We start from the raw sequence: 10988 nt of genomic DNA, 5'->3' as shown, positions 1-10988 counted from the left end.
GTCCCGCGACAGCCCGGCCACTCAGCAGCCGTGCCGCGCCACTGCCGCCCTCCCATAGGTCCTTCCGGGGACAGGCGAGGTCTTTTCATTTTCCCGCCTGCTCTGCCGGCACAGTTCCTCCGCGTCCCCGCCTAGCCATCCGAGCCCGCCCCGCCCTTCCGGACACCACCATCCCCTCCCTCCCCATCCCCCCCCTCCCCGCCTTCGGGGCAGCCCGGAGGGGCAGCCACCGCCCTGGTAGGAGGCGGGACGGAAGGAGGGGCGGGGCCAAGCGCCTTGGCGCCGCGTTGCCATGGTAGCGGGGTGGGGAGGAGGGGGAGGAAGCGGGCGAGCGAGCGGGCGGGAGGGGGATGTGGTGCTGCGGCGGCCGCCACCGCAGCTGCCGCTGCCTGCTCGCGGCTGGGTGTCCCGGAGGCGGCTGCTGGGAGCCTCGGGAGCAGCTGCGGTGCTCTGCCATCTTGTGTCTGGCCCGGCCCGGCTCAGCCCTCGCCTCCCCCGCGCGGCGGCTGCGCTGACGGTGAGTCCCGGGGCCGAGCGGCGCGGAGGCAGCGCGTGCGGCCGGCGCTGGGCGTGGGGCGCGGAGGCGGCTTGTCCCGTGACGCGCCGGGACATTTCTGTCCCGTGAAGAATCGGCGCCCGGCGCGGGGGTGTTCCCGGCGCGCGGCCCGGGCGGAGCGTGGGCTCCCGGGGGTGTGGAACTGAGGCGAGCGCGGCCCCATGAAGAGTTAGGAGTTTCTCCCGAGGTAATGACCGTCCGGAGGGGACGTCGCGCGGCCCGAGCCACAGTGGGCGAGCCCAGAGGGTGGCGGGGCGGGCTCGAAGGAAACCCGCGGCCGGGGAGTTGCTCTGGGCGCTCGGGGAGCCCGCGCCACGTCGCCGCTCGGAGCGGGTCGCGCGCGGCGTGGAGTCCTGGTCCGGCCCGAGCGGGATGGTGGGCCCGGAGGAGTAGCGCCCAGGAGGCGCCGCGCGCGACCCGCGTGAACTTTGGGTGCGGGGCCCGGATGTGGCGCGGCGGACCCCGGCTCGCCCCCCACCCCCCACCTCGGGCTCCCCGGGCCGGCGCCCCCCGAGGGTGGCTGGCCGGGTGGGTTGGGGAGTGGTGCAATATGGGCACTTCCTGTTCGCCATCTCCTTTGGGGCCGAGGTTACTTCTGCCCTTCGGCTCTCGGCCCCGCCGCCGGGAGAGGTGCTCGGTTGGCCGGCGGCCTGGAGCTCCGGGAGCGGGCTGACCCGTGTGCAGTGGCCGGTGGCCTGGAGCAGGGTGGCGGGTGGAAGTAGGGGGAGGCAGTCCATGTGCGAGGTGCTTGGTCGGTCTTTACTCCAAACTCCGCCCCTGGCTACCCGCTTGCAGAAAGCCTCCGTTCCCACCGCACCTCCCGGGAGTGAGAGTCGGGGTAGCTATTTCATTGGGAAACCGCACTCTTGAGATCTTGCACTTCGTTTCTGCTTTTAAAGCTTTTCCTTTTCACCTTACGGGAGGTGCGGTGGGGGCAGGCAGGGAGTCGTAAGTGCAGAGAAAATGACAGACTTTTTTTCCCCCCCTACTCGCAACTCCCATGTGAGCGGTTAATTATTTCCAGGTTAGTTGGTGCTCTTTCTCCTGTCTTCTGATTGTGACAGCCACGTGGCCGGCTAAGTGCAATAGAGTGCTCTAGTGGCCAGAAGCTTGAGGCTTCCCCCGTAGCCTTATAGTCTTGGGTTAGGCAACAGACTTGTCTTAGTGCGCTCTGATATGGGGAAGTGGAAAAGCTGAACCGATCGTGTCTAGCTGTTTCACTTTAATCGTATGATAGCTTTCCTTTCCATTTCTGGTAAGGTGTATGTTGCCATTTTTGCAGTCCTCTGCAACTGTGATTATTCATCTTAAAATTTCAGCAGTATCTTAAAGAGTAACCAGGAATAGAGCGGTTTCTTCATCGAATTGCCAGACTCTTAAAAATCGTTTGACTTTAAAACCATTAACGAGCGATTCTAATGAATCTGAAATGATCACATTCTAGCGTTGTTTTGGGTTTGTGAAAAAACTCATTTCCCCTTTTAACATAGATAAGCAATCAAAATATCTTTAGGCGTGGGTATTAGTCTGACTTGTATGCAGTCAAATTTGAACACAATTCATCTTAAGGGGAAAATTACTATTTATAATGTATAAAAGTGAAAGGGAAAATAATTAAAGTTACAAAGTAAGCTTCTGGAGAGTAAAGTGTTACAGTGTGTACTTCTAGATTACCAATGCATTATGCATCGTCTTTTTTGATTGCTTTAGCAAATTTGATTTGTTTCTTTTATCCTTTAGTTTCGAATGATTGGGAAACCGTAGAAAAGAAACACCTTAGGTTTGTAGAGAATTGTGGAGAGAAATTATTACCACGTTGTCTACTGGAAATCTGATTATTCTCTAGTTGGCTGTGCGGAGTGAAGGTATTGAAGAGAGATGTGTTCTGTAGAAAAGAAACTGAAAAGTGAACTGGAAGGCTGAAAACGTGTTGAAAAGATAGAACTTACATCAATTTGGTGATAAGATCTAATAGCAAAATGAAACTTAAAAGTTGTGTGTGTGTGTGTGTTGGTTGAGAAGGCTCTCACTATGTAGTCCTGGCAGGCTTTGAAATTGGAGTGACTCTCCTGCCTCTGCATCTTTGTTTTGTGACAAGATCTTGCTATGCAAACCTGGCTGTTCTGGAACTTACTGTGTAGATCAGGCTGGCCTGCAACTCCCAGAGAACCACTTTGCCTTACATCATGAATGCAGGAATTGTAGTGTGCCCCACTGTAGGTGGCTCGTCTGTGGTTTTGTTTTGATTGTTCAAGACAGCATCTTAAATAGCTAAGGCTAGCCTTGTGTGTAGATGAGCACAAATTTAAACTCCTGATCCACCTACCTGCCTCTGTCTCCCAAGAGGTACATACCACCACATTGGCTTATATATGTTTCCTTGCTATTGTTTCTACAACTCAAAAAATGGTTATTTTTTAAACACTATTTTTATTCTTTTTTAAAAAAATATTTATTTCTTTATTATGTATACAAAGCTCTGCCTGCATGTACCCCTGCACACCAGAAGAGGGAACCAGATCTTATTATAGATGGTTGTGAGCCACCATGTGGTTGCTGGGAATTGAACTCAGGACCTTTGGAAGAGCAGGCAGTGCTCTTAACCTCTGAGCCATCTCTCCAGCCCCCACTATTTTTATTCTTTAAGAATTTATTTATTGAAGAATTTATTCACTCCAGGTGTGGCATACACCTTTAATTCCAGCCCTTGGGAAGCAGAGGCAGGCGGATTGATGTGAGTTGGAGGCCAGCCTGGTCTACAAAGTGAGCCCAGGACAGCCAAGACTACACAGAGAAAAACAAAACAAAACAAAAACAAAAAAGAAAGAAAGACAAAGAAAAAGAATTTATTCACAGAGACCTTGGAAACCCCCTCCCCAAAGCCTTCCCTCACTCTCATACAGTGAGATGCCTCAGATCCACGCGTACCTCTGTACCCACCCAAATTAATGTCCCCCCTTTCTCTTTAACCAAGAATGGTAATCTTTATTGTCCTCTTTTCATTGTTGATGCTTTTAGATTGTATAACTTAATAACTGGGTTTTATGTAAATGCAGAATGGCGTTCCAAAAATAGCTTCGAGAGCTCGGGGCCTTAGGTTGGAGTTTCCAACAGACATACAGGAGTTAAGCTGTGATAAAGGGAGTAACGGCAAAGCAGTAAGTCAGAGGGCGACTGTAGATAGAAGCTTCTTGGGAGAAGAAGGCTGTTGCTGTCTAAAGGGGACTCCTATGCTTCTTCCATGCCACTCCTGTAGATAGTGTTGTCCAGATGGGCCTCCCCGCCTCACACCCCTTCCCTTTTTGAGACAGGGTTTCTCTGTGTGAGATCCACCTGCCTCTGCCACCTGAGTGCTGGGATAAAGGAGCATGCCGCCACTGCCCTGCCTTTTTAAATCAAGCAAGAATGAGACTTTCTTTCCCTTTAACTTTCTAGTCTTCTTCCATCTTGATCTTTCACGGTCCTACAGAAACTTATGCCTCAGTGTGGTACTGAAATTTGTGTTTATGTTGACAGAACCTGTTTATCTGTTGGAAATACAGTTGGATACTCCAGCATAAAGCCTGGCTGAAATACTGATTGTTCTGCGCACCTTGGAATCATAGACTTTCCGAATCATCTTTACTTTCAAAATTCTTTTCCTTCTGTAACAGCATGTAGTTCCTCCAGGCAGTAACAGTCTCTGTTGCCTCTTTGATTTAACAAAAAGGAAAAAAAAAGAATACTTAACCATGTTATAAGAGCAGTGAATGATACTGAACCAGAGGAATTCCTTCGTTTCTATTCTTTTAGGTTTTATGGCCCTAATTACAAGATATGTCCTTGACCACTTATTAGAGCTTTATTTTAGATATGTGTTCTCTGCCTAATCTGAATAAAGAAGTAGGATTTGTGGTGTGAGGTGTGAAGCGAATAGAAAGGTCTGCCTTTATGAGTAAAGGCGGGAGAAGAAATTACGAATTTAAATGTGGTCTCATTTCCTTCAGGATGAGTTGGAGAATGGTATGAAATACTCTTTTGAGGAAGATTGATTTGGCTGCAGTGTGGTGCTGCGTTCGGGGAATGGGAGGAACTGGAAACAGCACTTTTGAAGGAAAAAATGGCGGAATGAAGTCAGGGACTATGTTTTATTGCCAGGATGCCAGTGAGCTCAGTCATCCGAATGCAGATGAGGGACGGCCATGGGGTCCGAACAGCGCAGCGGGGACAGTGAGTGGCCATGGGGTCCGAACAGCGCAGCGGGGACAGTGAGTAACCATGGGGTCCGAACAACGCAGCGGGGACAGTGAGTGACATGGATTTTTATAAGAGCTTGAAGTGTTGAGAACTAAGAATATTGCTTTGGAAACTAGAATGCAGTGGGCATTTGCTTGGCAACATGGAGGGTTGTAATGAATAGTGTAGACTTGTATCTGATACTTTCAGCTCCACTACAGCAGACTACTGTCCCTGTCTTGCCACCAGTGACCAAAAGAACACTTATCCTATTTAGTTTTTATTTAAACAAACTTTATTTTAGAATAGTTTCCGCATTCGCAGCAGTTTCTCTGATTAACTTCTTACTTATTCAGATACATTGTCACAGTTGAGGAAACACAATTCCAGACAGGCATAGTGGTGCACACTTGTGATCCCAGCACCCAGGGAAGGCAGAGGCAAGTGGACGAGCTCTGTGAGTTCGAGGCCAGCCTCGTCTACGAAGCAAGTCCAGGACAGCGAAGAAACCCTGTCTTGAAAAACAAAAAAAGAAAGAAAACAAGATTTTTTTTATATTACTGTTAATTAGACATGTCATTCAGATTTCCCTGATTTTTCTCTGATGTCCCTTTTTATTTCATAACTGCAGTTTCTCAGACTTAATTTTTGATGACATGAAAGCTTTAAGACCTAACCAGAAATTTTATAGTGTCCCTCAGACGAGTCTTACCCGATGTATTACTCAGATTGAGACTTGGTTTGTGCCTTTAGGGAGGAAAACAACTCGTAGTATATTGAGGGTACATGCCAACATACCATGAACGGATAATCATCATGCGTCATGATCTCTGATTGCCAGATTTTACATCTCTTACCTACTTCTGCATACCAAGTCAGCGCACCAAGCCCATGCTCACGGGCTTTGACCCAGTTTTGATGCTTTTTTTTTTTTTTTTTTTCCTGTTATGTAAAACAACGAACAAACAAACCTGGGCAATACATCTACTGTACTTAGGTACTAAGACTGGAGTTGTGAGCAAAAGAGACATTTTTATACCCCGGGCAGTATGCCTGATTTAATCATAAAGTAGGGTTCATTGCCCTACTGTGTGTTTTGATTCCATGAGCATTTATAAATATGAAGTTACCAAAGCCCTAAAAGTCTTGTAAGCTACTGTCATACAAGTTTAGTAATGAGTAGTCCCTTTGCTATCAACACAGGCTTTCTTTCTTCCTAAGTAGTTATATTCTGATAAGTTGCCAGAATAGTTTAATAATTGTTGTCAGCTATCTTCATAGCTTTGGTGTGTGTGTGTGTCACAGTCTTCTGTATAGCTGAGGCTGGCCTTGAGCTGCTGATCCTCCTGCCTCTATATCCTGAGTCCTGGGATACAGGCCTCACGCAAGGTGAGAGTTTTTTGTTTTTGTTTTTTTAAGATTTATTTATTTTATTTATTGCATATGAGTGCTTTATCTGCAGAAGAGGGTATCAGATTACATCATAGATGGTTGTGAGCCACTATGTGGTTGCTGGGAATTGAACTCAGGACCTCTGGAAGAGCAGGCGGTGTGCTTAACCACTGAGCCATCTCTCCAGCCCCAGGTGAGAGTTTTCATGTATTAAGAAAACAGGAATTTTCTTGGCTTTTATGTTTTTTAAATTTTATGTGTATGTGTATGCCTGAATATATAAATGTACATCACACGTGTGCAAGTGTCCAAGGAGGCCAGAAGAGGGTGTCGGGACACCTGGACCTGGAGGTACAGGTAGTGGCGAGTTGCCCAGTGTGGATGCTGGGAATTAACCTGCTCCTCTGCCGGGTTAGCAGCAGGAACCTGCTCTCCTTTCTGGCAGGCCTCTGCCTTTCTGATAGGCCGTCTCCTGATAAGATCGCTTAGTTCTTTCAGCACTCAGACAGAAACCTGTCTTATTTGTCTGAAATTGATGTGTGAAAATACATGTATAGGAAAACACACTGAAAAGAACAAGGGCACATGCACAGGGAGAGGAGGTCAGGACACCGGTGGGGGTTGGTTTTCAAGAATCAGGGTGTGGCAGGTGCTTTCCCCTGATGAGCCATCTTGCTGGCCCTCCTTTTTATTGTTTCTGACAAGATCTTGTATATCCAGACTGGCCTCAAAATATGTTTAGCCCAGGCTGGCCTCAAACTACTGAGTCTCCTGATTTATTTAGCTTTCTGAATCTTGGCATCACAGGCTTGTAGCATCAAGTCTGGTTTTCCAATTTTGTATAAATTGTATGAGTACTCTTAAGCTGTGGATTCACTGAACAGAATTTAATAGTAGATTTTATACTGATAAGGTACTAATAGAATTTTTTTGTTGTTTTGTTTTTAAGAGTGGCTAGATAGCCCCAGCTGGCCTGAAACTCACAGAGATCCTTCTGCCTCTGCCTCCTAAGTACTAGGACTAAAAGTGTGTACTACCAGCGGCTAATACAGTTATTTTGAAGTTTACGCATAATCTTAGAGGGAAGGAATTTTAGGAAACTGATAAAAACATACCTTTGTGATTTATGTTAAAAGAAGAAATACAAAGAAAAATGGGAAGAAGTTTCTCTTAAATTAAGATTTTTGCTACACTATGGTTTGTATTGATTGCATCTTCATCCTTTAATCCAGGCAGAGGCAGGCAAATTGCTGTGAGTTCAAGGCTAGCCTGCTGTACATAGCAAGTCCAGGACAGCCAAGGCTACACAGAGAAACCCTGTCTCATAAAACCGAGAAGAAAGAAAGAATCCCCCTCCCCCTCCCAAGTTAGAGTAAAGATCCTTTGGATCTGCATTTACAGGTGGCTGTGAGTCACCTGACATAGTATTTTCTGGAAGAGTAAATGAACTCTTAACTGTCGAACCATCTTTTGTGCTGATTGAGCACTAACTAATAATTGTATCAATAATTGCTACCTCTTATTGTTTATTGTATCCTGGCATGGTATTGTGCTACTAGATACATGCATATATAATTCTTAGCAATGACCCTGCAGGAAATACTGTATTTTTCTACATTTAAGAAACAAATAATGAGAAATTATATAAATAAAGTGCTGACTGGGTATTTGAACACATCTGTCATAGTTAAAATCAATGTTCTTTGTATTGCAGTCTGGAGTCTTAAGAAAATGGGCCATTTGTCAGAATGAAGTGCTTACACATTGATCTGTTCCAAGCAGGAACAGTAAAGGATGTTTCATAGAGAAACTGTTATTCAGATGCCTGTGCTGGCAGGAATGTCAGTTTCTTTGTTACTTACAGCAATCCACCTGCCTCTGCCTCCCAAGTGCTGGAATTACAGGCATGTGCCACTACACTGGGCTATTCTTGTAAATTCTTGTAGTTTCTTTGCGTGAGCTTTCATTTTTGGATTTTTTCTTTTTCCCTTTTATTTTGTATTCTTGAGCTCTTCCACTTCATCTAAGCTCTTCTGATTTCTCTGATTCCTTTCTACTTCTGCTGTTTTCCTTTTATGGCTTGTATGATTTTTAAAAAATACTTACTTATTTATTATATATACAGTGTTTTGCCTGCATGTACACCTGCAGGCCAGAAGAAGGCATCAGGTCACATTATAGATGGTTGTGAGTCACCATATGGTTGCTGGGAATTGAACTCATGACCTTTGGAGGAGCAGTCAGTGCCCTTAACCTCTGAACCATCTCTCCAATCCTTTTTTTTTTTTAAAGCTCATTTTGAAATTGCTCATTTATTTTGTTATTACCCAAGGAAGCCAGAAGAGGCCATTGGATCCCTGAGACTGGAGTTACAAGTGATTGTTAACCACCTGTGGGTTCTGGGAATTGAACCCTGTCCTCTGCAAGAGCAGCCAGTGAGCATCTGTCCAGGCCCTCTTTGGTTCTTTTGTTCGTGTTTCGTTTTATTTTGTTTTGAGACAGTTTCACTCTTGCCATAGCTGGCCTAGAACTTTCAGCCAGCATTCTACCATTGCCTTCCTAGGGCTGGGACATAAAGCGGTGCTATACCAAACCGGCTTTCTAAGTGTATTTTTCAAGTATGTTTTTTACCTAAAAGGGTATAATTTTACTCTTTTGTTTTGTTTTGCTGTTTTTCAAGACAGGGTTTTTCTGTGTAGCCTTGACTGTACTGGATTCACTTTGTAGACCAGGACGGCCTCAAACTCACAAAGATACACCTATCGCTGCCTCCCAGAGTGCTTAGATTACAGGCGTGCCTCATGGCACTTGCCTTTCTGTTCAGCTTTATTTCCATTCCCAATATTATATACTAAATGTGGTTTTGTCCTGGAAAAGAGCTCCAAGAGTCCAGACAGGCCAGCCAGAGAAAGGCATGGAAGCCACCACTCCCTCCCATCTTGCTGGCCTGGGGAGGTCTGAAGACACTGACCCACGTGCTGTGATGGGCAAACATATAATGGAGAGATGGAAAAGATGGAGCATGTAGTGGAGAGATGGAAGAAAAAGCAAGGCCCAGGGGTTCCGGTGAGCTGACCAACTCAGCTACCACCTAGCTACCACAGGGCTTTGAGTTGGCTCATCCCAACACCTGTCCCATCTGTGAACTGCTGGAGCATGTGAAGGGGCCAATCCTGCAGATCCAAAGTCATAGGATCTCCATGACACAGGGCAACAACAGGGTATCACAGAGGAGTCCCCGTGAGGATCCAGTGTTGATAGTGCGCAGAAGCCAGAGGCCTGGAACTAGACCAGTGATTCATGGCAGTGAACATTTGCAAGGAAAGATGTGTGAACAAAAGGCTTACTTTGTGACACACTACAGCTTCTACCACAAGATTTCTTCTTCTCTTTTTTAAATTTGGTGGGGTGGTTGCAAGAACAGAAGGGTGGATATGAAGGGACAGAGAGATGGGTGAGATTGGGGTGCTGATATGAAATGCACAAAGAATCAACAACAAGTTAACAAACAGGAGCGCCCAGCTGTGTAGGCCTTGCTTTGGGCGTCTGGTGCTGGCCTGCTATTGGAGTACTGTTAGCTTCTTCTTCTTTTTTTTTTTTTTTTTTTTTTTTTTTTTTTTTTTTTTTTTTTTTATGAGACAGGGTCTCTCTGTGTTAGCCTTGGCTGTCCTGGAGTCACTTTGTAGACCAGGCTGGCCTCGAACTCACAGCAATCCGCCTGCCTCTGCCTCCCGAGTGCTAGGATTACAGGCGTGCACCACCACGCCTGGTGCCTCTGGGGCTCCCTGAGGAGTCCTGCTGGCTGGTCAGCTGCTGTTCACAGCCCCCTCAGCATCTCTCTTACATGCTCTTATTTAGACAGTATAGAAAACAAGGCTATGGCCGTTATTTCAGTTCTTGTTTCTTGGGTTTTGTTGTATTCTATGAGTTGATGAGTTTGAGGATCAGCTTTCTAGTTGCTTTTTGCTATTTTTTGTTGTTGTTGCTGGTGGTGGTAGTGGTGGTGGTGGTGGTGGTGGTGAGGATTGAAGCCAGGGCCTTTAACACTGAGCCACATCCCCAGCCATAGTTGCTGTCTTTATGTGATGATGAGGAGGAGTCAAAAATTTATGTATTGTAGCTACTATGTTACAATAATCCTCTCTAGGATCTTTTTTCTTTTTCTTTTTTGGTTTTTCGAGACAGGGAGGGTCTCTCTGTGTAGCCTTGGCTGCCCTGGACTCACTTTGTGGACCAGGCAGAAATCCGCCTGCCTCTGCCTCCCGGGTGCTGAGATTAAAGGTGTGCACCACCACGCCTGGCTTCTAGGATCATTTTAACTTTTGTAATGATTACATTACAAATCCTTTTTTTCCCCTAAAATTATTACTAATTAATTTTTATAGTAATTTACATATCAAAAAGCCCCCCCCCCTTCTGTTTCTTCTTAGTTAAGCTAGCATTTAAAGATCCAGTAAAGGTTCTTTGGAAGCATGGGGCGACCCTAGGATTGTTTTGTTGGAGAGACTTCCTTGGCTGACATTCTTAATCAGTACTGTGTAGCTAGCCTCATGGTACAGAGCTAACTACACTCTAGACTTACAGAGAAATAACTGGATTTAAATAGCTCAACACTGATGGGCTACTGTTTGGGGAACTTTTGGGTTTTTTTTATTTAGAGATTATTTATTTAGAGATTAGAGACATGTTTGCACATACTCGTAGATACTTGAGATGGTGAAGCAGGAAGACCACACGTCCAGGAGTTGGAAGCCACCCAGTCAGAACAGTGTAGTGAGACGCTGTCTTAAAGTAAATAACGGAGGGCTGAAAGATGGCTCAATGA

At 46.1% G+C, this 10988-nt stretch overlaps 1 protein-coding gene across 2 annotated transcripts in view; it reads left to right on the top strand.

Annotated features, from left to right (window-relative positions):
• The first annotated feature begins 341 nt into the window (after positions 1 to 341).
• Foxn2 (forkhead box N2) overlaps positions 342 to 10988 on the top strand; it is a 49021-nt gene continuing 38374 nt past the window's right edge. The window contains exon 1 of one of the 2 annotated variants that reach the window (XM_051157914.1): positions 342 to 517. The gene's annotated coding sequence lies outside the window, so the exon portion shown is untranslated. Of the gene's footprint in view, positions 518 to 554; positions 744 to 10988 lie in introns of those variants that run through there. The other variant, XM_051157843.1, reaches the window with a different exon arrangement.

This window comes from Acomys russatus, chromosome 1 (genome assembly GCF_903995435.1).
Source record: "Acomys russatus chromosome 1, mAcoRus1.1, whole genome shotgun sequence".
Taxonomy (NCBI): Eukaryota; Metazoa; Chordata; class Mammalia; order Rodentia; family Muridae; genus Acomys; species Acomys russatus.
Note: the sequence above shows the minus strand (reverse complement) of the source record. Positions and strands in the feature narration are given on the sequence as shown.